Source organism: Phyllobates terribilis, unplaced genomic scaffold, assembly GCF_046119375.1.
Source record: "Phyllobates terribilis strain yellow unplaced genomic scaffold, ASM4611937v1 Scaffold_5__5_contigs__length_657084704, whole genome shotgun sequence".
In the NCBI taxonomy this organism is placed as follows: domain Eukaryota; kingdom Metazoa; phylum Chordata; class Amphibia; order Anura; family Dendrobatidae; genus Phyllobates; species Phyllobates terribilis.
This window is the reverse complement of record NW_027362765.1, coordinates 655,863,660-655,888,982: the sequence shown is the minus strand read 5'-3', so window position 1 is coordinate 655,888,982 and position 25,323 is coordinate 655,863,660. Positions and strand designations below refer to the sequence as shown.

The 25,323-nt window shown below is 44.2% G+C and overlaps 11 non-coding genes and 1 pseudogene across 11 annotated transcripts; all 12 read right to left on the bottom strand.

Annotated features, from left to right (window-relative positions):
* Positions 1 to 213: 213 nt before the first annotated feature.
* On the bottom strand, positions 214 to 404 carry LOC141149374 (U2 spliceosomal RNA). Its single transcript, XR_012245673.1, has one exon. It is a non-coding gene; the product is annotated as a U2 spliceosomal RNA (small nuclear RNA).
* A 1,115-nt stretch (positions 405 to 1,519) lies between these two features.
* LOC141149373 (U2 spliceosomal RNA) lies at positions 1,520 to 1,710 on the bottom strand. The gene has a single exon (XR_012245672.1). It is a non-coding gene; the product is annotated as a U2 spliceosomal RNA (small nuclear RNA).
* A 1,115-nt stretch (positions 1,711 to 2,825) lies between these two features.
* On the bottom strand, positions 2,826 to 3,016 carry LOC141149372 (U2 spliceosomal RNA). Its single transcript, XR_012245671.1, has one exon. It is a non-coding gene; the product is annotated as a U2 spliceosomal RNA (small nuclear RNA).
* Positions 3,017 to 4,131: 1,115 nt separating this feature from the next.
* Positions 4,132 to 4,321, bottom strand: LOC141150734 (U2 spliceosomal RNA). Its single transcript, XR_012246857.1, has one exon. It is a non-coding gene; the product is annotated as a U2 spliceosomal RNA (small nuclear RNA).
* Positions 4,322 to 5,134: 813 nt separating this feature from the next.
* On the bottom strand, positions 5,135 to 5,226 carry LOC141151289 (U2 spliceosomal RNA; annotated as a pseudogene).
* Positions 5,227 to 6,344: 1,118 nt separating this feature from the next.
* On the bottom strand, positions 6,345 to 6,540 carry LOC141150824 (U2 spliceosomal RNA). The gene has a single exon (XR_012246926.1). It is a non-coding gene; the product is annotated as a U2 spliceosomal RNA (small nuclear RNA).
* A 6,068-nt stretch (positions 6,541 to 12,608) lies between these two features.
* Positions 12,609 to 12,799, bottom strand: LOC141150149 (U2 spliceosomal RNA). The gene has a single exon (XR_012246417.1). It is a non-coding gene; the product is annotated as a U2 spliceosomal RNA (small nuclear RNA).
* Positions 12,800 to 13,914: 1,115 nt separating this feature from the next.
* On the bottom strand, positions 13,915 to 14,105 carry LOC141149745 (U2 spliceosomal RNA). Its single transcript, XR_012246031.1, has one exon. It is a non-coding gene; the product is annotated as a U2 spliceosomal RNA (small nuclear RNA).
* Positions 14,106 to 15,220: 1,115 nt separating this feature from the next.
* On the bottom strand, positions 15,221 to 15,411 carry LOC141150106 (U2 spliceosomal RNA). The gene has a single exon (XR_012246376.1). It is a non-coding gene; the product is annotated as a U2 spliceosomal RNA (small nuclear RNA).
* Positions 15,412 to 16,526: 1,115 nt separating this feature from the next.
* LOC141149371 (U2 spliceosomal RNA) lies at positions 16,527 to 16,717 on the bottom strand. Its single transcript, XR_012245670.1, has one exon. It is a non-coding gene; the product is annotated as a U2 spliceosomal RNA (small nuclear RNA).
* Positions 16,718 to 17,832: 1,115 nt separating this feature from the next.
* LOC141150398 (U2 spliceosomal RNA) lies at positions 17,833 to 18,015 on the bottom strand. Its single transcript, XR_012246610.1, has one exon. It is a non-coding gene; the product is annotated as a U2 spliceosomal RNA (small nuclear RNA).
* Positions 18,016 to 24,219: 6,204 nt separating this feature from the next.
* LOC141149370 (U2 spliceosomal RNA) lies at positions 24,220 to 24,410 on the bottom strand. Its single transcript, XR_012245669.1, has one exon. It is a non-coding gene; the product is annotated as a U2 spliceosomal RNA (small nuclear RNA).
* Between the last annotated feature and the right edge of the window lie 913 nt (positions 24,411 to 25,323).

Genomic DNA, 25,323 nt, shown 5'->3' with positions numbered 1-25,323 from the left:
GCATTGCATCACATTACATGGCAATGCAATGCACAGTTGCTGAAGTTGAACCAAAATGAGCTTGTAATCTGGCTTCTGCAACTTTGAACATGAAAAATCCAATGAGGAGAAGAAAAGCAAAGCCAAAGAGTCCATCCCAAAATCCGACAAACAAGCAAAATGAACAAAAAACATTGAATTCAATTCTTTCTGATTTTAGAAACTGCATTAAAGAAGGGGTGCACCGGTCCTGGAGATACTGCAATACCAGGTCAATGCGTGGAGTGGACAGAGCAAGCTCTTTTTCCATCTCCCTGTTCTAAAAATCCATTTAATATATGGTCCCCAGATAGGGGACGTATCAGATATTAAACTGATAAGAACAGATACTACACTTGATCTTAGCCAAAAGGCCGAGAAGCGATAACCAGAATTGGTTTCAAACTACGGAGCCACCCAAGGATCCTGAAAAGTCCATTTGTGGAGATGAGCTCCTGGACTCCCGTTAAGAAGACATGTTGTCAACCTCTAGATCCCTTATATGCCTGCACTTTTCGGCTTGCTGCTGCTGCAATCCACGCGTTTTAGATCTGCATAACTCCACCTCTTTAAACACAGCACCTTCACCCCCTGCTGTTCCCACCCGCCTCAACACCGTTGGAAGGGAGGAGAACCAATTAAGGCGGGGGGTGGGGTGGAACGAGCAGCTGTCTACCCTTAGCAGGAGGGCTCCTGATTACATACCTCTCCTGCTGCTGCTGCTGCTGGCTGTCCAGCAGCAGACTGAAGGTGGCTGCTGCTGTGCACAGGTATATAAAGGCTCAGAGCCTATTATGACACGCGCAGCCAGCGTTCCATTGCCACATTCCATCTACTGCAGGCAGGATACCTGGCTGGCTGAATGTCGCTGAGAAGCTCACAGAGACCGCCATAAGCAACAGTTTAACAGAATGCCACAGACTAATCAACCAAACTTTTTGGGTTGGGTTCTCTTTTATAGTCTGCAGGCATTAAATGAAAGAAGTCAGTGTTCCAGCAGAGGGAGACAACGTTTCAGAAAAGGCATTGTAGCAAACCAAAAAAGAAATTTTAAGCGCAGCAGAGTAACCAGCGCACATACCTGTTAGCTCAGGTGAGTTTAAAAGGCTGCTGTTGATAACAAGGGCATTTGCTAAATAGATGGTGTGTGTGCAACAATATACTGAAAGGTCAATTATATTGTGCAGCTTATCTCACCACCTGTAGTTATTTAGGTGAAAGCTCCAAAATGCTTGCCTAATATGTCTGTTTATCCAAAAGGAAGTAAAAAGGGAGAGCTAGAAAGATAGCATTGCATCACATTACATGGCAATGCAATGCACAGTTGCTGAAGTTGAACCAAAATGAGCTTGTAATCTGGCTTCTGCAACTTTGAACATGAAAAATCCAATGAGGAGAAGAAAAGCAAAGCCAAAGAGTCCATCCCAAAATCCGACAAACAAGCAAAATGAACAAAAAACATTGAATTCAATTCTTTCTGATTTTAGAAACTGCATTAAAGAAGGGGTGCACCGGTCCTGGAGATACTGCAATACCAGGTCAATGCGTGGAGTGGACAGAGCAAGCTCTTTTTCCATCTCCCTGTTCTAAAAATCCATTTAATATATGGTCCCCAGATAGGGGACGTATCAGATATTAAACTGATAAGAACAGATACTACACTTGATCTTAGCCAAAAGGCCGAGAAGCGATAACCAGAATTGGTTTCAAACTACGGAGCCACCCAAGGATCCTGAAAAGTCCATTTGTGGAGATGAGCTCCTGGACTCCCGTTAAGAAGACATGTTGTCAACCTCTAGATCCCTTACATGCCTGCACTTTTCGGCTTGCTGCTGCTGCAATCCACGCGTTTTAGATCTGCATAACTCCACCTCTTTAAACACAGCACCTTCACCCCCTGCTGTTCCCACCCGCCTCAACACCGTTGGAAGGGAGGAGAACCAATTAAGGCGGGGGGTGGGGTGGAACGAGCAGCTGTCTACCCTTAGCAGGAGGGCTCCTGATTACATACCTCTCCTGCTGCTGCTGCTGCTGGCTGTCCAGCAGCAGACTGAAGGTGGCTGCTGCTGTGCACAGGTATATAAAGGCTCAGAGCCTATTATGACACGCGCAGCCAGCGTTCCATTGCCACATTCCATCTACTGCAGGCAGGATACCTGGCTGGCTGAATGTCGCTGAGAAGCTCACAGAGACCGCCATAAGCAACAGTTTAACAGAATGCCACAGACTAATCAACCAAACTTTTTGGGTTGGGTTCTCTTTTATAGTCTGCAGGCATTAAATGAAAGAAGTCAGTGTTCCAGCAGAGGGAGACAACGTTTCAGAAAAGGCATTGTAGCAAACCAAAAAAGAAATTTTAAGCGCAGCAGAGTAACCAGCGCACATACCTGTTAGCTCAGGTGAGTTTAAAAGGCTGCTGTTGATAACAAGGGCATTTGCTAAATAGATGGTGTGTGTGCAACAATATACTGAAAGGTCAATTATATTGTGCAGCTTATCTCACCACCTGTAGTTATTTAGGTGAAAGCTCCAAAATGCTTGCCTAATATGTCTGTTTATCCAAAAGGAAGTAAAAAGGGAGAGCTAGAAAGATAGCATTGCATCACATTACATGGCAATGCAATGCACAGTTGCTGAAGTTGAACCAAAATGAGCTTGTAATCTGGCTTCTGCAACTTTGAACATGAAAAATCCAATGAGGAGAAGAAAAGCAAAGCCAAAGAGTCCATCCCAAAATCCGACAAACAAGCAAAATGAACAAAAAACATTGAATTCAATTCTTTCTGATTTTAGAAACTGCATTAAAGAAGGGGTGCACCGGTCCTGGAGATACTGCAATACCAGGTCAATGCGTGGAGTGGACAGAGCAAGCTCTTTTTCCATCTCCCTGTTCTAAAAATCCATTTAATATATGGTCCCCAGATAGGGGACGTATCAGATATTAAACTGATAAGAACAGATACTACACTTGATCTTAGCCAAAAGGCCGAGAAGCGATAACCAGAATTGGTTTCAAACTACGGAGCCACCCAAGGATCCTGAAAAGTCCATTTGTGGAGATGAGCTCCTGGACTCCCGTTAAGAAGACATGTTGTCAACCTCTAGATCCCTTACATGCCTGCACTTTTCGGCTTGCTGCTGCTGCAATCCACGCGTTTTAGATCTGCATAACTCCACCTCTTTAAACACAGCACCTTCACCCCCTGCTGTTCCCACCCGCCTCAACACCGTTGGAAGGGAGGAGAACCAATTAAGGCGGGGGGTGGGGTGGAACGAGCAGCTGTCTACCCTTAGCAGGAGGGCTCCTGATTACATACCTCTCCTGCTGCTGCTGCTGCTGGCTGTCCAGCAGCAGACTGAAGGTGGCTGCTGCTGTGCACAGGTATATAAAGGCTCAGAGCCTATTATGACACGCGCAGCCAGCGTTCCATTGCCACATTCCATCTACTGCAGGCAGGATACCTGGCTGGCTGAATGTCGCTGAGAAGCTCACAGAGAACGCCATAAGCAACAGTTTAACAGAATGCCACAGACTAATCAACCAAACTTTTTGGGTTGGGTTCTCTTTTATAGTCTGCAGGCATTAAATGAAAGAAGTCAGTGTTCCAGCAGAGGGAGACAACGTTTCAGAAAAGGCATTGTAGCAAACCAAAAAAGAAATTTTAAGCGCAGCAGAGTAACCAGCGCACATACCTGTTAGCTCAGGTGAGTTTAAAAGGCTGCTGTTGATAACAAGGGCATTTGCTAAATAGATGGTGTGTGTGCAACAATATACTGAAAGGTCAATTATATTGTGCAGCTTATCTCACCACCTGTAGTTATTTAGGTGAAAGCTCCAAAATGCTTGCCTAATATGTCTGTTTATCCAAAAGGAAGTAAAAAGGGAGAGCTAGAAAGATAGCATTGCATCACATTACATGGCAATGCAATGCACAGTTGCTGAAGTTGAACCAAAATGAGCTTGTAATCTGGCTTCTGCAACTTTGAACATGAAAAATCCAATGAGGAGAAGAAAAGCAAAGCCAAAGAGTCCATCCCAAAATCCGACAAACAAGCAAAATGAACAAAAAACATTGAATTCAATTCTTTCTGATTTTAGAAACTGCATTAAAGAAGGGGTGCACCGGTCCTGGAGATACTGCAATACCAGGTCAATGCGTGGAGTGGACAGAGCAAGCTCTTTTTCCATCTCCCTGTTCTAAAAATCCATTTAATATATGGTCCCCAGATAGGGGAAGTATCAGATATTAAACTGATAAGAACAGATTTTTTTTTTTTTTTTTTTTTTTTTTTAAGAACAGATTTTTCTGTGAAAGCCCGAATTCGTGTACAAAACCCGAGTGCGCTTAAAAAAGTGACAAGTGCCACAAAAAAAGTGCACTAGGATGCTGGTCTTCTTGAAACCCTCTCCAAAAGGAGAAGGGTCCCCCAAACCATTCACCGTCCCTCCGAGCCAAAAGGCCACAGCGAGGAACAGGGACAAAAAGCCACCTCCAGCCGAAGCCAGAGGCGACCCAATCTTACCCCCAGCACCTGCCCGAGTTCTCACCCGAGCAAGGCACTGGGAGCCAAAGACTGTGCTCCCCTCCCGGAAGAGGGGAGCCAACAACGCTCTCCTCCCGAAAGAGGAGAGCCAGGGGGGTTCAGGGGGGAGCGGAACCTGATGGCCACACACTCCCCCCCTAGACCTGCCAAGAGAGGAACCCGTAAGGGAACCGCATCCCGACAAAATCCTAGTAGGACGTGACACACGTGAATAAGTGGACACACAGTGACAAAGAAATTAAATAAATAGTGAAGGTTTCACAGTATAATACTGCCCAGACCTTCGACCGGGAATTGAAAAATTCCCCATCCTAAGGCCAGAAGGCCCGGAATAAGGGTGTGTGCGAAGAAAGAAAATTTGAAGTGCTTGTGCAAATGTGCCATAAACTCAAGTGGGGTTCCCAATCCCAGTGAGTTAAGGCACCCCAGGGTCACCACTCCTGGGGCACTTCACACTTCGGGCTTTCGATCTTCCCCGGCCCAATGGCGTCGATCCTGGGGGGCCATGCTTTCCACCAGATGACTATATTAGCCACCTGGCGTACTAACAAGCGCCTAAACCCCAGTGTGCATAATGTATCAATCTACTAGGGCGGCCAACATCCAAAACCGCCTTTTCGAAAGATACTACACTTGATCTTAGCCAAAAGGCCGAGAAGCGATAACCAGAATTGGTTTCAAACTACGGAGCCACCCAAGGATCCTGAAAAGTCCATTTGTGGAGATGAGCTCCTGGACTCCCGTTAAGAAGACATGTTGTCAACCTCTAGATCCCTTACATGCCTGCACTTTTCGGCTTGCTGCTGCTGCAATCCACGCGTTTTAGATCTGCATAACTCCACCTCTTTAAACACAGCACCTTCACCCCCTGCTGTTCCCACCCGCCTCAACACCGTTGGAAGGGAGGAGAACCAATTAAGGCGGGGGGTGGGGTGGAACGAGCAGCTGTCTACCCTTAGCAGGAGGGCTCCTGATTACATACCTCTCCTGCTGCTGCTGCTGCTGCTGGCTGTCCAGCAGCAGACTGAAGGTGGCTGCTGCTGTGCACAGGTATATAAAGGCTCAGAGCCTATTATGACACGCGCAGCCAGCGTTCCATTGCCACATTCCATCTACTGCAGGCAGGATACCTGGCTGGCTGAATGTCGCTGAGAAGCTCACAGAGACCGCCATAAGCAACAGTTTAACAGAATGCCACAGACTAATCAACCAAACTTTTTGGGTTGGGTTCTCTTTTATAGTCTGCAGGCATTAAATGAAAGAAGTCAGTGTTCCAGCAGAGGGAGACAACGTTTCAGAAAAGGCATTGTAGCAAACCAAAAAAGAAATTTTAAGCGCAGCAGAGTAACCAGCGCACATACCTGTTAGCTCAGGTGAGTTTAAAAGGCTGCTGTTGATAACAAGGGCATTTGCTAAATAGATGGTGTGTGTGCAACAATATACTGAAAGGTCAATTATATTGTGCAGCTTATCTCACCACCTGTAGTTATTTAGGTGAAAGCTCCAAAATGCTTGCCTAATATGTCTGTTTATCCAAAAGGAAGTAAAAAGGGAGAGCTAGAAAGATAGCATTGCATCACATTACATGGCAATGCAATGCACAGTTGCTGAAGTTGAACCAAAATGAGCTTGTAATCTGGCTTCTGCAACTTTGAACATGAAAGATCCAATGAGGAGAAGAAAAGCAAAGCCAAAGAGTCCATCCCAAAATCCGACAAACAAGCAAAATGAACAAAAAACATTGAATTCAATTCTTTCTGATTTTAGAAACTGCATTAAAGAAGGGGTGCACCGGTCCTGGAGATACTGCAATACCAGGTCAATGCGTGGAGTGGACAGAGCAAGCTCTTTTTCCATCTCCCTGTTCTAAAAATCCATTTAATATATGGTCCCCAGATAGGGGACGTATCAGATATTAAACTGATCAGAACAGATTTTTTTTTTTTTTTCCTCAGATTAAGACCCACATTAATTTATGCATCATAGCGCATATTCACATAACGGGTTCTCAAATCATCATTCGGAAAAACAAAAACAAAATCCCAAAAAACACAACCCTGCAATTAACTGTTACTTACTGTAAGAAGTCCAATGTGAAAAGTTCCAGAGTGCTTCTGCTGCTGTCTCACCATACTTCTTTTTATCCAATAAATAGGCATAAAACAGTCTAGCAAGAAAAATCCTTCTGCATTCCATGGGGGAAAAAACAATCTTTTTAAAAATCACCAAATTCCGAACGTCCCATAAAACCTCTTTATATATGACAAAAATAATCCAGCTTGCCCGCTTCCTTTGCGAGTACTTAAAATCTTGACCTATTAAAATCCTTTCAAAATCGAAACAATGAAAACCAACTAAAGCAACAAACATACGTGACAACAAGGTAAAAACTTTTTTAGCAAAAAACAGTCCCAAAAATATGCTGTATTGTTTCCACCTTATTGCAACCTTCCCTAGGACATAGTTCTTGAACCTTTATCCCCCGGTCATTCAAAAAAGCCCTTGTTGGCAAGCATCCATGCAACGCCATCCAGGTTACATCCTTCTGTCTGTTGCTGATTCCACGCATGAAAAAAAGCTTCCACACCTGTCCAGACTGTGCATTATTACAAAACGGCACATCACATAACATCTCCTTCTTCTTAATACCTGAGACAATCAGTTTTTTGTCCGGTCTAACCATGGAGCTTATCCCATTTTGATCATAGAAGGACCTAAGCACCACATAAAAAAACGGTATCACAAACGAAACTGGTTTTCTTAAATCCTTCTCACACCAGCTCCATTTCTGGAAAAGCCGTCCTGCTAAATATTTGCACATGTCCGCAGTCCTGTTATTGCACTGGGATAATTTATAAATGTTCAAAAAATAATGCATTCTTAAAAATAAGTCAATGTTAGGAAAATCACAACCCCCATTTTCCATAGAACACATAACCATTCCTCTTCTTAGTTTCTCCATTTTGGATCCCCAAAAAAACACAAACAGTTTCCTTGTCACTCTCTTTGTCCAAAGCACAGCAGGTGGGAAAATCAAAGCAGTGTACAGCAGAAGCGGGAGAATCACAGACTTGATTACCAGCACTTTCCCTCTCAGCGACAGGTTCCTTAGTTTCCAAAAGTTCAACTTCTGATCCATTTTGTCTTCTAGAATCTTCAGGCTGCTTTTCCCTTTCAGTTCCTTCTCAAAGATGACACCAAGAACCTCAATTTCCTCCCTACTCTCCACTCCTGCCACGTTAACCTCAACCTGCCTCCCAAAGTTACAAAGCTGGCACTTTCCCCAATTCACCGCCATACCAGCCACACAACAAAAAATCCTTACGTGCAAATTCACTCTATTGAGATCCGCCTGTGAACCACAAGTAAAAACAATATCATCCATATAACTTAAAGACTTGACTGGACCCCCGGATCCCCCAGGAATAAAAACACCAGCCACACACTTGTCAACTTGCACACTTTTTAAAAGGGCCTCCACCACACAGATAAAAAGAATTGGTGACAGGGGACAACCCTGCCTAACTCCCGATAAAATATTAAAACTGGAACTCACATGCCCATTAACTAAAATCTGGCTACTGACCCCACAATAAAAACTCTTAATGACCATCAATAATTTATCCGGAACACCAAGGTGACTTAAAGCAGAGAACAAAAATCTATGTGATATTTTATCAAAGGCTTTCTCCAGGTCCACCGACTGTAACAAAAGAGCATTCTTATTCAAATTAGCCTGATAAATTAAGTCTCTTAGAAGCAGCAAATTATCTGAAATTTTCCTACCAGGCACTGCACATGCCTGATACTCCCCCACCATATCACCTATCACATCTGCCAGTCTACCAGCCACAATTTTAGAAATAATTTTGTAATCACTGTTTAACAATGTTATGGGCCTCCAATTTTTAATATCCCTCATGTCCCCTTTCTTATGAATCAGCGTAACAATCCCCCTACGCATAGAAACCGATAAAATCCCATGAGTAAAACCATATTGCACCACCCGGGAAAACTCCACACCTATAATATCCCAAAATCTAACATAAAATTCAGCAGGAAGACCATCACAGCCTGGCGTCTTGCCTTTCGCCAAGCCATCCACTGCCCGTCTAATTTCATCTTTCCCAACCTCCTCACTTAAAAACCCAATTTTCTCCTCAGGAATATTATTAGTTAATACTTTGCAATAATCATTAATTTCCGCATCACTGGCTCTACTATCGTTAGAGAAGAGTGTTTCATAAAAGGAAAGAATACTGCCAATCATCTCATCCCCAGATACCTCCCCTGCAGGAGAAAAAACAGACTTAAAAACCCCTTTAGGTTTAAAACATTTTTTAAAAAAGTATCTCGAACATTGCTCATTTTCCTCCATGTGCTTTATTTTTGCCTTAAACATAATAGTCTTCCCTTTTTCAATAAGTATCTTCTTCAGTTCGTCCTTCAAATCTGCAATCTCTTTATCCACCTCCATCCCCACTCTCTTAAACTTATGGAGTACTTCCAATTTTGAAATAACAGCAGCATCATGATCCCTTTTGGCTTTCGCTCTCCTAAAACACACCCCTTTAAAATAACATGCAAATTTCTCCTTAGCCCAGTCCCACCACTCTAGCAAATCTTTAAAAAGGTGCTGTTCAGACACACAAGACAAAAACACTTTATTAAAACCAACCTTAACACTCTCCTCTTCCAGCAGGCTTACGTTCAGCTTCCAGAGTCCCTTTCCAAAAGCCAGGGACTCAGCTATACACAGATCTACCACTATCATCTTGTGGTCAGAAAAAGTCGTCATCACGTGGTTGCACTTGGCCACCTTAATCCCTTCAGACATAAAAACATAGTCAATTCGGGAAACACTACGTCCACTATCTGATATGTATGTGAACTTATCACTTGGCCCAACCATCAGACCAGCATCCGTGTAGCGTAAATCCTGCACAATCTGATTTAAAATATTAGACGTAACATCAGTCCTACCTTCCGTAGAGCTCTTACGATCTTTTGCGGATCTGACACAATTAAAATCTCCAGCCACTATAGTGAAGTCTCTGCCTGGTAAAAACAACTTTAGAGACTCCAAAAACCCAACTCTTGCTTGTTTATCAGCAGGGGCATAAACATTAAAAACCCGTACCCGCTGACCTAAAAAATCCACTAATAAAAACAAACATCTCCCAGGTATGATTACTTTAAACTCTAAAACCTTTAGACTGGAATTACACAGTAAAATGCCCACCCCTTCATTCCTGTTTTCTGAGCATGGGGACCAAAAAGATTGCCCCTTATTCCACTCACTCTCATGCGGGGCAGATTTAATTACACATTCCTGCAGACAGACAATATCTGCATTCACACTCTCAATGTAATCCAGTATCCCTGCTCTCCTACAAGCAGAACCAATCCCTCGTACATTCAGAGAAGCAACACACAACGCCATCATAACAACAGGAAAAAATCTCCACCATACCCGATCCATCATGAACCAGGAGAAAACCCACTCCTGCCATCCACTTTTCTACGTATATCAGGCGACTCAGAACTCGAGTCCCTCTTAGAATAACCTGGTCTTAGGGAGACTGGATCTTCCTGCCCCCCAGACCAACACCCCTCCACCTTACTTCTTTTAATCACGGAGGCATAACTCTCCTCCTTGCCATCATCTTCCTCCTCATTTTCACTCCAATCACTGTTAACCCTATCACGCTGCTGAGGGGTTATAGTTCCATCCGAATCAGAATCCTCCTCCTCCAAAACCTCCATTTCCTCACCCCCATCTCTTCCCAAAACAGGATTCACTGACTCCGCCATATTAGACAAATCCATCCCATCACCCGGGCCATGCACATCAGCTACTTTGTTTATTACTTCCAGCCCCTCCCTCAAACCAACTTTCTTCTGGCTCCGCCCCTTTTCCTCCATCTTGGGCACCGCATGGTCTCTTCCCCTACCACCATCTTGTTTTTGGCTTTCCCCCTCTGAGTCTGAGCCTTCGCCCTCCTCCCCACTTTCCTGCCGAGTCTTCTTCTGCCTCTCTTCAGCGTCCACCTGTGACCTAGGAATCTGAGCCCACAATCTACATTTCCTTGCAAGGTGATCTGCATGTCCACACAAATCACACACCTTATTCATTGGGCAACCACTTGCAACATGCCCAGATTTCCCACAACCTCTACAAACATCACCTTGCACTGGACAATCTTTCTGAACATGTCCAAACTCATGACACTTCCTACAATATTCCATCTGTCCATTATAAAAACAAAATCCCCTTTCTCCTCCGATAGAAAACTGTGCAGGAATGCTCTTGGCACCCCCAATAGCTCTATCATCCGGTCTCAGTTTTACAACATATCTCCTCTTGCCATTTAGATAATTGTATTTGTTCTTCATTCTTCCCAAAAATTTAACCTCACTACAATACCGAGCTAAAAAATTGGAAACAGTCTCATCCGGAACTTTAGGGTTATACATGTGCACAACCACATACTTATATGTCTGCTGGAACAGAGGTTCCAGTGCAATAAACTCTAGGCATTTCAATTCCTTTTCTTCCTTCATTCGTACCAACTCCATGTAGACTCTCTGGCAAATACTCAAAGAAACAAAAGTGATATCATAAATTCCTTGTTTCTGAAAATCCTGCAGTGCCAATACATCCGTTACCTTCAAGCCATTAATGTTCTTCAAGACATCAACGCAAACTTGGTCCAAACCGATTTCTCCTTCATGACCTGCAGCCACCTTCAGACGGACCGAGTCCTCTAATCCACGTGTTTTCTCCAACATTTTTACAGCAGATAAACACAATCGCCGCTCAATCGCACACTAGGGCCCCACAAGGGGGAACCCCAGTCACAACTGCCCTCCAAACAACACCAGCAGCAGAAAACCACCACTGATCTTGCCAAAAGGCCGAGAAGCGATAACCAGAATTGGTTTCAAACTACGGAGCCACCCAAGGATCCTGAAAAGTCCATTTGTGGAGATGAGCTCCTGGACTCCCGTTAAGAAGACATGTTGTCAACCTCTAGATCCCTTACATGCCTGCACTTTTCGGCTTGCTGCTGCTGCAATCCACGCGTTTTAGATCTGCATAACTCCACCTCTTTAAACACAGCACCTTCACCCCCTACTGTTCCCACCCGCCTCAACACCGTTGGAAGGGAGGAGAACCAATTAAGGCGGGGGGTGGGGTGGAACGAGCAGCTGTCTACCCTTAGCAGGAGGGCTCCTGATTACATACCTCTCCTGCTGCTGCTGCTGCTGGCTGTCCAGCAGCAGACTGAAGGTGGCTGCTGCTGTGCACAGGTATATAAAGGCTCAGAGCCTATTATGACACGCGCAGCCAGCGTTCCATTGCCACATTCCATCTACTGCAGGCAGGATACCTGGCTGGCTGAATGTCACTGAGAAGCTCACAGAGACCGCCATAAGCAACAGTTTAACAGAATGCCACAGACTAATCAACCAAACTTTTTGGGTTGGGTTCTCTTTTATAGTCTGCAGGCATTAAATGAAAGAAGTCAGTGTTCCAGCAGAGGGAGACAACGTTTCAGAAAAGGCATTGTAGCAAACCAAAAAAGAAATTTTAAGCGCAGCAGAGTAACCAGCGCACATACCTGTTAGCTCAGGTGAGTTTAAAAGGCTGCTGTTGATAACAAGGGCATTTGCTAAATAGATGGTGTGTGTGCAACAATATACTGAAAGGTCAATTATATTGTGCAGCTTATCTCACCACCTGTAGTTATTTAGGTGAAAGCTCCAAAATGCTTGCCTAATATGTCTGTTTATCCAAAAGGAAGTAAAAAGGGAGAGCTAGAAAGATAGCATTGCATCACATTACATGGCAATGCAATGCACAGTTGCTGAAGTTGAACCAAAATGAGCTTGTAATCTGGCTTCTGCAACTTTGAACATGAAAAATCCAATGAGGAGAAGAAAAGCAAAGCCAAAGAGTCCATCCCAAAATCCGACAAACAAGCAAAATGAACAAAAAACATTGAATTCAATTCTTTCTGATTTTAGAAACTGCATTAAAGAAGGGGTGCACCGGTTGTGGAGATACTGCAATACCAGGTCAATGCGTGGAGTGGACAGAGCAAGCTCTTTTTCCATCTCCCTGTTCTAAAAATCCATTTAATATATGGTCCTCAGATAGGGGACGTATCAGATATTAAACTGATAAGAACAGATACTACACTTGATCTTAGCCAAAAGGCCGAGAAGCGATAACCAGAATTGGTTTCAAACTACGGAGCCACCCAAGGATCCTGAAAAGTCCATTTGTGGAGATGAGCTCCTGGACTCCCGTTAAGAAGACATGTTGTCAACCTCCAGATCCCTTACATGCCTGCACTTTTCGGCTTGCTGCTGCTGCAATCCACGCGTTTTAGATCTGCATAACTCCACCTCTTTAAACACAGCACCTTCACCCCCTGCTGTTCCCACCCGCCTCAACACCGTTGGAAGGGAGGAGAACCAATTAAGGCGGGGGGTGGGGTGGAACGAGCAGCTGTCTACCCTTAGCAGGAGGGCTCCTGATTACATACCTCTCCTGCTGCTGCTGCTGCTGGCTGTCCAGCAGCAGACTGAAGGTGGCTGCTGCTGTGCACAGGTATATAAAGGCTCAGAGCCTATTATGACACGCGCAGCCAGCGTTCCATTGCCACATTCCATCTACTGCAGGCAGGATACCTGGCTGGCTGAATGTCGCTGAGAAGCTCACAGAGACCGCCATAAGCAACAGTTTAACAGAATGCCACAGACTAATCAACCAAACTTTTTGGGTTGGGTTCTCTTTTATAGTCTGCAGGCATTAAATGAAAGAAGTCAGTGTTCCAGCAGAGGGAGACAACGTTTCAGAAAAGGCATTGTAGCAAACCAAAAAATAAATTTTAAGCGCAGCAGAGTAACCAGCGCACATACCTGTTAGCTCAGGTGAGTTTAAAAGGCTGCTGTTGATAACAAGGGCATTTGCTAAATAGATGGTGTGTGTGCAACAATATACTGAAAGGTCAATTATATTGTGCAGCTTATCTCACCACCTGTAGTTATTTAGGTGAAAGCTCCAAAATGCTTGCCTAATATGTCTGTTTATCCAAAAGGAAGTAAAAAGGGAGAGCTAGAAAGATAGCATTGCATCACATTACATGGCAATGCAATGCACAGTTGCTGAAGTTGAACCAAAATGAGCTTGTAATCTGGCTTCTGCAACTTTGAACATGAAAAATCCAATGAGGAGAAGAAAAGCAAAGCCAAAGAGTCCATCCCAAAATCCGACAAACAAGCAAAATGAACAAAAAACATTGAATTCAATTCTTTCTGATTTTAGAAACTGCATTAAAGAAGGGGTGCACCGGTCCTGGAGATACTGCAATACCAGGTAAATGCGTGGAGTGGACAGAGCAAGCTCTTTTTCCATCTCCCTGTTCTAAAAATCCATTTAATATATGGTCCCCAGATAGGGGACGTATCAGATATTAAACTGATAAGAACAGATACTACACTTGATCTTAGCCAAAAGGCCGAGAAGCGATAACCAGAATTGGTTTCAAACTACGGAGCCACCCAAGGATCCTGAAAAGTCCATTTGTGGAGATGAGCTCCTGGACTCCCGTTAAGAAGACATGTTGTCAACCTCTAGATCCCTTACATGCCTGCACTTTTCGGCTTGCTGCTGCTGCAATCCACGCGTTTTAGATCTGCATAACTCCACCTCTTTAAACACAGCACCTTCACCCCCTGCTGTTCCCACCCGCCTCAACACCGTTGGAAGGGAGGAGAACCAATTAAGGCGGGGGGTGGGGTGGAACGAGCAGCTGTCTACCCTTAGCAGGAGGGCTCCTGATTACATACCTCTCCTGCTGCTGCTGCTGCTGGCTGTCCAGCAGCAGACTGAAGGTGGCTGCTGCTGTGCACAGGTATATAAAGGCTCAGAGCCTATTATGACACGCGCAGCCAGCGTTCCATTGCCACATTCCATCTACTGCAGGCAGGATACCTGGCTGGCTGAATGTCGCTGAGAAGCTCACAGAGACCGCCATAAGCAACAGTTTAACAGAATACCACAGACTAATCAACCAAACTTTTTGGGTTGGGTTCTCTTTTATAGTCTGCAGGCATTAAATGAAAGAAGTCAGTGTTCCAGCAGAGGGAGACAACGTTTCAGAAAAGGCATTGTAGCAAACCAAAAAAGAAATTTTAAGCGCAGCAGAGTAACCAGCGCACATACCTGTTAGCTCAGGTGAGTTTAAAAGGCTGCTGTTGATAACAAGGGCATTTGCTAAATAGATGGTGTGTGTGCAACAATATACTGAAAGGTCAATTATATTGTGCAGCTTATCTCACCACCTGTAGTTATTTAGGTGAAAGCTCCAAAATGCTTGCCTAATATGTCTGTTTATCCAAAAGGAAGTAAAAAGGGAGAGCTAGAAAGATAGCATTGCATCACATTACATGGCAATGCAATGCACAGTTGCTGAAGTTGAACCAAAATGAGCTTGTAATCTGGCTTCTGCAACTTTGAACATGAAAAATCCAATGAGGAGAAGTAAAGCAAAGCCAAAGAGTCCATCCCAAAATCCGACAAACAAGCAAAATGAACAAAAAACATTGAATTCAATTCTTTCTGATTTTAGAAACTGCATTAAAGAAGGGGTGCACCGGTCCTGGAGATACTGCAATACCAGGTCAATGCTTGGAGTGGACAGAGAAAGCTCTTTTTCCATCTCCCTGTTCTAAAAATCCATTTAATATATGGTCCCCAGATGGGGGACGTATCAGATATTAAACTGATAAGAACAGATACTACACTTGATCTTAGCCAAAAGGCCGAGAAGCGATAACCAGAATTGGTTTCAAACTACGGAGCCACCCAAGGATCCTGAAAAGTCCATTTGTGGAGATGAGCTCCTGGACTCCCGTTAAGAAGACATGTTGTCAACCTCTAGATCCCTTACATGCCTGCACTTTTCGGCTTGCTGCTGCTGCAATCCACGCGTTTTAGATCTGCATAACTCCACCTCTTTAAACACAGCACCTTCACCCCCTGCTGTTCCCACCCGCCTCAACACCGTTGGAAGGGAGGAGAACCAATTAAGGCGGGGGGTGGGGTGGAACGAGCAGCTGTCTACCCTTAGCAGGAGGGCTCCTGATTACATACCTCTCCTGCTGCTGCTGCTGCTGGCTGTCCAGCAGCAGACTGAAGGTGGCTGCTGCTGTGCACAGGTATATAAAGGCTCAGAGCCTATTATGACACGCGCAGCCAGCGTTCCATTGCCACATTCCATCTACTGCAGGCAGGATACCTGGCTGGCTGAATGTCGCTGAGAAGCTCACAGAGACCGCCATAAGCAACAGTTTAACAGAATGCCACAGACTAATCAACCAAACTTTTTGGGTTGGGTTCTCTTTTATAGTCTGCAGGCATTAAATGAAAGAAGTCAGTGTTCCAGCAGAGGGAGACAACGTTTCAGAAAAGGCATTGTAGCAAACCAAAAAAGAAATTTTAAGCGCAGCAGAGTAACCAGCGCACATACCTGTTAGCTCAGGTGAGTTTAAAAGGCTGCTGTTGATAACAAGGGCATTTGCTAAATAGATGGTGTGTGTGCAACAATATACTGAAAGGTCAATTATATTGTGCAGCTTATCTCACCACCTGTAGTTATTTAGGTGAAAGCTCCAAAATGCTTGCCTAATATGTCTGTTTATCCAAAAGGAAGTAAAAAGGGAGAGCTAGAAAGATAGCATTGCATCACATTACATGGCAATGCAATGCACAGTTGCTGAAGTTGAACCAAAATGAGCTTGTAATCTGGCTTCTGCAACTTTGAACATGAAAAATCCAATGAGGAGAAGAAAAGCAAAGCCAAAGAGTCCATCCCAAAATCCGACAAACAAGCAAAATGAACAAAAAACATTGAATTCAATTCTTTCTGATTTTAGAAACTGCATTAAAGAAGGGGTGCACCGGTCCTGGAGATACTGCAATACCAGGTCAATGCGTGGAGTGGACAGAGCAAGCTCTTTTTCCATCTCCCTGTTCTAAAAATCCATTTAATATATGGTCCCCAGATAGGGGACGTATCAGATATTAAACTGATAAGAACAGATACTACACTTGATCTTAGCCAAAAGGCCGAGAAGCGATAACCAGAATTGGTTTCAAACTACGGAGCCACCCAAGGATCCTGAAAAGTCCATTTGTGGAGATGAGCTCCTGGACTCCCGTTAAGAAGACATGTTGTCAACCTCTAGATCCCTTACATGCCTGCACTTTTCGGCTTGCTGCTGCTGCAATCCACGCGTTTTAGATCTGCATAACTCCACCTCTTTAAACACAGCACCTTCACCCCCTGCTGTTCCCACCCGCCTCAACACCGTTGAAAGGGAGGAGAACCAATTAAGGCGGGGGGTGGGGTGGAACGAGCAGCTGTCTACCCTTAGCAGGAGGGCTCCTGATTACATACCTCTCCTGCTGCTGCTGCTGCTGGCTGTCCAGCAGCAGACTGAAGGTGGCTGCTGCTGTGCACAGGTATATAAAGGCTCAGAGCCTATTATGACACGCGCAGCCAGCGTTCCATTGCCACATTCCATCTACTGCAGGCAGGATACCTGGCTGGCTGAATGTCGCTGAGAAGCTCACAGAGACCGCCATAAGCAACAGTTTAACAGAATGCCACAGACTAATCAACCAAACTTTTTGGGTTGGGTTCTCTTTTATAGTCTGCAGGCATTAAATGAAAGAAGTCAGTGTTCCAGCAGAGGGAGACAACGTTTCAGAAAAGGCATTGTAGCAAACCAAAAAAGAAATTTTAAGCGCAGCAGAGTAACCAGCGCACATACCTGTTAGCTCAGGTGAGTTTAAAAGGCTGCTGTTGATAACAAGGGCATTTGCTAAATAGATGGTGTGTGTGCAACAATATACTGAAAGGTCAATTATATTGTGCAGCTTATCTCACCACCTGTAGTTATTTAGGTGAAAGCTCCAAAATGCTTGCCTAATATGTCTGTTTATCCAAAAGGAAGTAAAAAGGGAGAGCTAGAAAGATAGCATTGCATCACATTACATGGCAATGCAATGCACAGTTGCTGAAGTTGAACCAAAATGAGCTTGTAATCTGGCTTTTGCAACTTTGAACATGAAAAATCCAATGAGGAGAAGAAAAGCAAAGCCAAAGAGTCCATCCCAAAATCCGACAAACAAGCAAAATGAACAAAAAACATTGAATTCAATTCTTTCTGATTTTAGAAACTGCATTAAAGAAGGGGTGCACCGGTCCTGGAGATACTGCAATACCAGGTCAATGCGTGGAGTGGACAGAGCAAGCTCTTTTTCCATCTCCCTGTTCTAAAAATCCATTTAATATATGGTCCCCAGATAGGGGACGTATCAGATATTAAACTGATAAGAACAGATAAGGTTTCAACATAAATTTATTCAGATATAAAAAAGTACAAAAACACATTATTCTTATTTACAGCGTTAATAGAGCTCTTTCCACAGATATTATTAGTACAAAATAGTATTCCACATGTAAAAACACCATCTTCTATTCGCTTCGTGTTTACCCACATCTTTGACATCTTTCAAATAATAAATATACATTTCGCTAAAAACCATTCTAATACAATCATTGATGGAAATACAGTCACGTTTGAACAACAAAATATTCCTCACTTTCCACATAGCACTTTTTGCACAATTTATTATACACCAGCATATTTTGGTTTGATGTAAAGTTGGGCAATTAAAAAGTCCGTATAAAACATATTCGTGACAAAAGTCTTTCAGACCACAAACCCATTTCAAAAGCACCCCCAGTCTCCGCCAAAGTTCTTGCGCATAAAAACAGTTCCAAAACAGATGTAAAACCGTCTCATCACTTCCACACGAGTCTCTAGGACATTTTGCCCGCGCCGCCAGGCCTCTCCTGTGCTGAAAGTCTCTAGTTGGGAGGCACTGGTGGACGGACATCCAGGCAAGGTCTTTATGAATATTTGCGAGAAACTTTCCAAACACATTCCTCCAGACTCGCTTGGATCTGCTCCAGGAAAAGTTGATTACTTCAGATACTCTTTCTTCCCTTCTCAGATGAGTTATCAATTTCCTTCGGTCTTGAAGAATATCAGTATCCAAGTCTCTTAATTTATAATTTCTACATACTTTCTCTAAGATGATAAGATGCTTTGGGGGACATAATAAAACAGGCGAAGATAAGGATGGCCGTAGCCATCTCTTAAAAACATAACCACAAGTATATTTTAAAAACAGACTAAAAACACTGTTAGAATTAAGAAGCTTAAAACAGAAACAGAAGAAATTTATATACAAAAACATGCTCAAATCCGGGACATCCTTTCCACCATTTTGATGCCTTTTATACATTTCTGTGCGTTTTACTTTTTCCATCTTCGAGCCCCAAATAAATATAAACATGCAGCGAGTCAGCTTTTTGAGCATTAAGTCGGAGGGAGGGTACACAATTGCAACATATAACATCATTGGCAATAATACAGACTTAATAATTAGAACTTTCCCTTCGATTGACAAACTACGCAAATTCCAAAAGGATAGTTTCTTCACCATTTTCTCCTGGACCTCCCCCCAACTCACAACCCCGTCATTTTCTTTATTAAAAGTAATGCCCAAAATTTTAACTTTATCACACTTCATTTTGACTGCTGGTAGGTCCACTGTATCCCAGGAACCAATTGTCAAACACTCAGTTTTATTAAAATTCAACTTAAAACCTGAAGCCTGACTAAAAAAACTGGTACACCTCACCACCCTCCGGAGGGAAGCAGGATCCGTGCAGATGGCAGTAACATCGTCCATATACCCGAAGACTTTAATTTGGGCCCCCCCTCCACCCGGAACAGGGACCCCACGGATCACTTTATCTTTCCTAATTTGGCATAATAAAGGCTCCATAGCACAAATAAACAGGATCGGGGACAAAGGGCAGCCCTGCTTCACTCCGGATTCCAGCGGTATTTCACCTGTTAAGAAGCCATTAACAGAGATTTGACAATATGAATCTTTATACAAAATCTTAATTAGAGACATGATAAAATCCGGGATCGCCATCTTCTTTAAAACACTAAAAAGATACTTGTGCGATACCCTGTCGAACGCCTTCTCAAAGTCCAGCGCCAACAGGGCTAAATTCTGACCACGATCCCTAGTATACCATATTGCATCTCTTATGACATTTAACACCTCCGCAATACTCCTTCCCGGTACACCACAAACTTGTTCTGGTTGTATCAACTTATCAATTATCATTTTAAGCCGGCATGCAATAAATTTGGCTAATACTTTATAATCCATGTTGAGGAGGGTGATAGGCCTCCAATTTGCAAGGTCCTCACGAGCCCCTTTCTTTTTAAAGATCAAGGACACTATTCCCCTCCTCCATCCCTTGGGCAACCGTTTACACTTAAAAACCTCCTTAAAAAGTGCTAAAAGATCATCCTTTAAAATATCCCAGAAAGTCAGATAAAATTCGACGGGGAGACCGTCTGCTCCCGGAGCTTTGCCCTTTGAAAAACTTTTAAAAATGTTAAAAAGTTCCTCTAAGCTAAAATCCCGTATTAAAAACTCCTGATCTGACTGATTCAACTTAAAATCTAGGACATTAAGAGCATCTTGTAAAAAGGAATCATCCACACTTTTCTCACTAAAAAGGAGTCGGTAAAAATCAAAAGCCACGTTCTTCATGCCCTGTATAGTGGATTCTTCACCTAAACAAGTAATCGCATCTTTCCTCTCCATTGCTTTTTTAAAAAAGAAGCGTGTACATTTTTCATCTTCTTCTAACTGCTTTACCTTTGAATTAAAAATAACCTCTCTCCCCTTCTGCTCCAAAAGTGTATGTATTTCTGCTTTTAGGCTGACAATGTCTTCCTCCACCTCCAACCCAATCTCTTTAAATTTATAAAGTGTCTGCAGCCTAGTATTTAGATTTGAGAAAAATTGTTTTTTCTGTCTTGATTTCTTCCTCCCTGCCGTGATAAAAAAAAGCCTAATTTTATTTTTAATCTTTTCCCACCAAGACAACATTTTTATATAAGGAGGCCTATGTTGTCTCCATTCCTGGTAGGCTGTACAAAAATCCGACCTTATCTGAGGATCCTCCAGCAGATGTGTCCCCAAACGCCACAGTCCTTTGTTTATTCTCTGCTCTCCTTGGTATTCTAACTGTAATTTTAACATTTTGTGATCGGAAAATAAATTAGACATTAGATCAAACATCACCGGCTTAAAATCCACAGATAAAAACATAAAATCGATCCTAGAGGCCACTCCCCGACCGGACCATGTAAATCCAGGGTCCGTCGGTGAAAGAGACCTCCAGGCATCGCATAGCTTAAAATCAGTTTGAAAATTTTTTAGCAGAAAACATGACTTATCCAACTTACGGAGAGGGTCCCCTCCTACTCGTTGTTCGCCGACACTAAGGCAGTTGAAATCCCCACCTATCAGGAGGGGAGAAGACCCAACACAAAATACAGGCAAAATTTCAAACAATTGGATGCGCTCTTGCTTGTCGGGAGGAGCATACACATTAATTATGCGAAAACTAAAATTATTAATATGCAAATGTACTAACATTGCCCTGCCTGGTGTAATCTCTGTAACAGAGGAAAACACGATGTTATTACCACGACAGAGCAAACCCACTCCAGCAGACCTATTCACATTTGAGCCGGACCACACTGACGGTCCCGACTTCCAATCCTTTTTAAGCTCGTCATAATTAATTGAGTGTTGTAGTCCACATTCCTGCAATAAACACACATCAAAGTCTAAAGTCTCTAAATATTGAAAAAGAGCAGCCCTGCGAACAGGGCTCTTTAAAGATCTCACATTCAGTGAGAGGCATTTTATGGACGGCATTAAAGTCAAGGTGGGAGGGAGTCATCCAGAATCATCTTGACCTGTTCAGGACTATGATCCAACAGTGCCTCCAAGATCCCTGACTCCGGGGAAAAGGAAATGTTCATTGGATCCGAGGCAGTGACCGGGTATCCAGCTCCTGCTCCCTGCAGCCACAAATCACCGACACCCAAGGAAACATCCGGTGAATCCGGACAGACATCCGCACGCATCTTTTTCCCGCTGGGTTCAGGTAGGTCACTAGTGCAATCTTCTCCCACTACTGCCTCATGGTCTCTCTTCTCGAGGTCGTCACCTAGGGAAAAACACACTGCGTCCTGCTGGCTCGACACTTGAATAGCATCTGGGGCCTTCGCAGCAGGGCCCACCAGTGCCAACATACTGGGGGCACCCTGCTCCAGCACACCAGAAACACACACATCTTCAGGGGCCATCGACACAGAGACACCCTCCCGAACAGAAGAGCATCCCTGCTCCGGTCCCTGGACGGACCGCCCATAGTCCCCTTTTTGCGGGGGCTTCTTCTTTGCCACCTCCACTACAGAGGGGCCAGTAGAGCTTAGCTCAGTCCTGTCAAGGGGATCCTCCCCGACGGACACTGAGGGGCGAGCTAGAGATTGTCTTCGCCAGGGACCCCCAGTTGCCTCTGCATATGTCCGTACCTTGGTTCTCTGGGGGCAACTCCGGAATACATGTCCATCCTCCCCGCACAGATTACACTGTTTCTTGTGAGGACAGTCTTTCGTCAAGTGTCCATACTGGCTGCAATTATTACAACGGGCAGCCCTCCTCTCCTGGCAAGCGTCTTGGGTATGCCCCATTGTGCCACAATTCCTACAATACAAGGGCATACCTTGATAGAAGAGGTATCCTCGGCTCTTCCCGATTGTGAAGGTGGAGGGAGGGTGCTGTGTTCCTCCGACTCCCGTTGGATCCTTCTTTAATCGTGCCAGGAACCTCCGCTTCCCACACCAAAAATTAACTGCATTTTTAATTTTTCCTAAAAAGGACACGTCATCGCAATAGCGACGCAAGAAAGTCAAAATATCCAGCACTTCCACAAAAGGGTTAGGGAAGTGAACCACAATCTGGACTTCTTCATAAACAAATAATAAGGAAAAAATCAAACCTTCCATTTCGTCCATGTGGCTATTTTCGTTCACTTTCTGGACCAGTTGTTGGCAGCACCCTTGACTCCTAAAAGTGATGGTGTAGGTACCTTTCGATTCGTTGTCCTGGAAGCAGAAGATGTCCTCTCTACTAAATCCCAGAAGTCCAAGAAGGATGATGTTGCAAACATACTGGATGTTTTTCTCACAGCGAAACTTCTCCAAAACGTCAATTCGCACTGTATTTCTCATCCGGGGTTCACCCGATGCATATGACAGCACAGCCGGCATCTCTTCCAAAAAAAGTACGCCAACTACGGAAAGAAAAAAAAGGCATATGCCTTTTTAGGGGATCACTTCCCGTTGCTCCCGGACTAAGCCTCTCTCCCTATAGCAGCAGGGGGGTGAAGTCCCTCCGAAGAGGAACGATCCCCCCAGGCCGAGAGAGAGGGTACCGGAAGCACCCAGATAGACAACAACCAAACAGACAAGCTGTAAGATCGAAGCCAAAAGGCCGAGAAGCGATAACCAGAATTGGTTTCAAACTACGGAGCCACCCAAGGATCCTGAAAAGTCCATTTGTGGAGATGAGCTCCTGGACTCCCGTTAAGAAGACATGTTGTCAACCTCTAGATCCCTTACATGCCTGCACTTTTCGGCTTGCTGCTGCTGCAATCCACGCGTTTTAGATCTGCATAACTCCACCTCTTTAAACACAGCACCTTCACCCCCTGCTGTTCCCACCCGCCTCAACACCGTTGGAAGGGAGGAGAACCAATTAAGGCGGGGGGTGGGGTGGAACGAGCAGCTGTCTACCCTTAGCAGGAGGGCTCCTGATTACATACCTCTCCTGCTGCTGCTGCTGCTGGCTGTCCAGCAGCAGACTGAAGGTGGCTGCTGCTGTGCACAGGTATATAAAGGCTCAGAGCCTATTATGACACGCGCAGCCAGCGTTCCATTGCCACATTCCATCTACTGCAGGCAGGATACCTGGCTGGCTGAATGTCGCTGAGAAGCTCACAGAGACCGCCATAAGCAACAGTTTAACAGAATGCCACAGACTAATCAACCAAACTTTTTGGGTTGGGTTCTCTTTTATAGTCTGCAGGCATTAAATGAAAGAAGTCAGTGTTCCAGCAGAGGGAGACAACGTTTCAGAAAAGGCATTGTAGCAAACCAAAAAAGAAATTTTAAGCGCAGCAGAGTAACCAGCGCACATACCTGTTAGCTCAGGTGAGTTTAAAAGGCTGCTGTTGATAACAAGGGCATTTGCTAAATAGATGGTGTGTGTGCAACAATATACTGAAAGGTCAATTATGTTGTGCAGCTTATCTCACCACCTGTAGTTATTTAGGTGAAAGCTCCAAAATGCTTGCCTAATATGTCTGTTTATCCAAAAGGAAGTAAAAAGGGAGAGCTAGAAAGATAGCATTGCATCACATTACATGGCAATGCAATGCACAGTTGCTGAAGTTGAACCAAAATGAGCTTGTAATCTGGCTTCTGCAACTTTGAACATGAAAAATCCAATGAGGAGAAGAAAAGCAAAGCCAAAGAGTCCATCCCAAAATCCGACAAACAAGCAAAATGAACAAAAAACATTGAATTCAATTCTTTCTGATTTTAGAAACTGCATTAAAGAAGGGGTGCACCGGTCCTGGAGATACTGCAATACCAGGTCAATGCGTGGAGTGGACAGAGCAAGCTCTTTTTCCATCTCCCTGTTCTAAAAATCCATTTAATATATGGTCCCCAGATAGGGGACGTATCAGATATTAAACTGATAAGAACAGATACTACACTTGATCTTAGCCAAAAGGCCGAGAAGCGATAACCAGAATTGGTTTCAAACTACGGAGCCACCCAAGGATCCTGAAAAGTCCATTTGTGGAGATGAGCTCCTGGACTCCCGTTAAGAAGACATGTTGTCAACCTCTAGATCCCTTACATGCCTGCACTTTTCGGCTTGCTGCTGCTGCAATCCACGCGTTTTAGATCTGCATAACTCCACCTCTTTAAACACAGCACCTTCACCCCCTGCTGTTCCCACCCGCCTCAACACCGTTGGAAGGGAGGAGAACCAATTAAGGCGGGGGGTGGGGTGGAACGAGCAGCTGTCTACCCTTTGCAGGAGGGCTCCTGATTACATACCTCTCCTGCTGCTGCTGCTGCTGGCTGTCCAGCAGCAGACTGAAGGTGGCTGCTGCTGTGCACAGGTATATAAAGGCTCAGAGCCTATTATGACACGCGCAGCCAGCGTTCCATTGCCACATTCCATCTACTGCAGGCAGGATACCTGGCTGGCTGAATGTCGCTGAGAAGCTCACAGAGACCGCCATAAGCAACAGTTTAACAGAATGCCACAGACTAATCAACCAAACTTTTTGGGTTGGGTTCTCTTTTATAGTCTGCAGGCATTAAATGAAAGAAGTCAGTGTTCCAGCAGAGGGAGACAACGTTTCAGAAAAGGCATTGTAGCAAACCAAAAAAGAAATTTTAAGCGCAGCAGAGTAACCAGCGCACATACCTGTTAGCTCAGGTGAGTTTAAAAGGCTGCTGTTGATAACAAGGGCATTTGCTAAATAGATGGTGTGTGTGCAACAATATACTGAAAGGTCAATTATATTGTGCAGCTTATCTCACCACCTGTAGTTATTTAGGTGAAAGCTCCAAAATGCTTGCCTAATATGTCTGTTTATCCAAAAGGAAGTAAAAAGGGAGAGCTAGAAAGATAGCATTGCATCA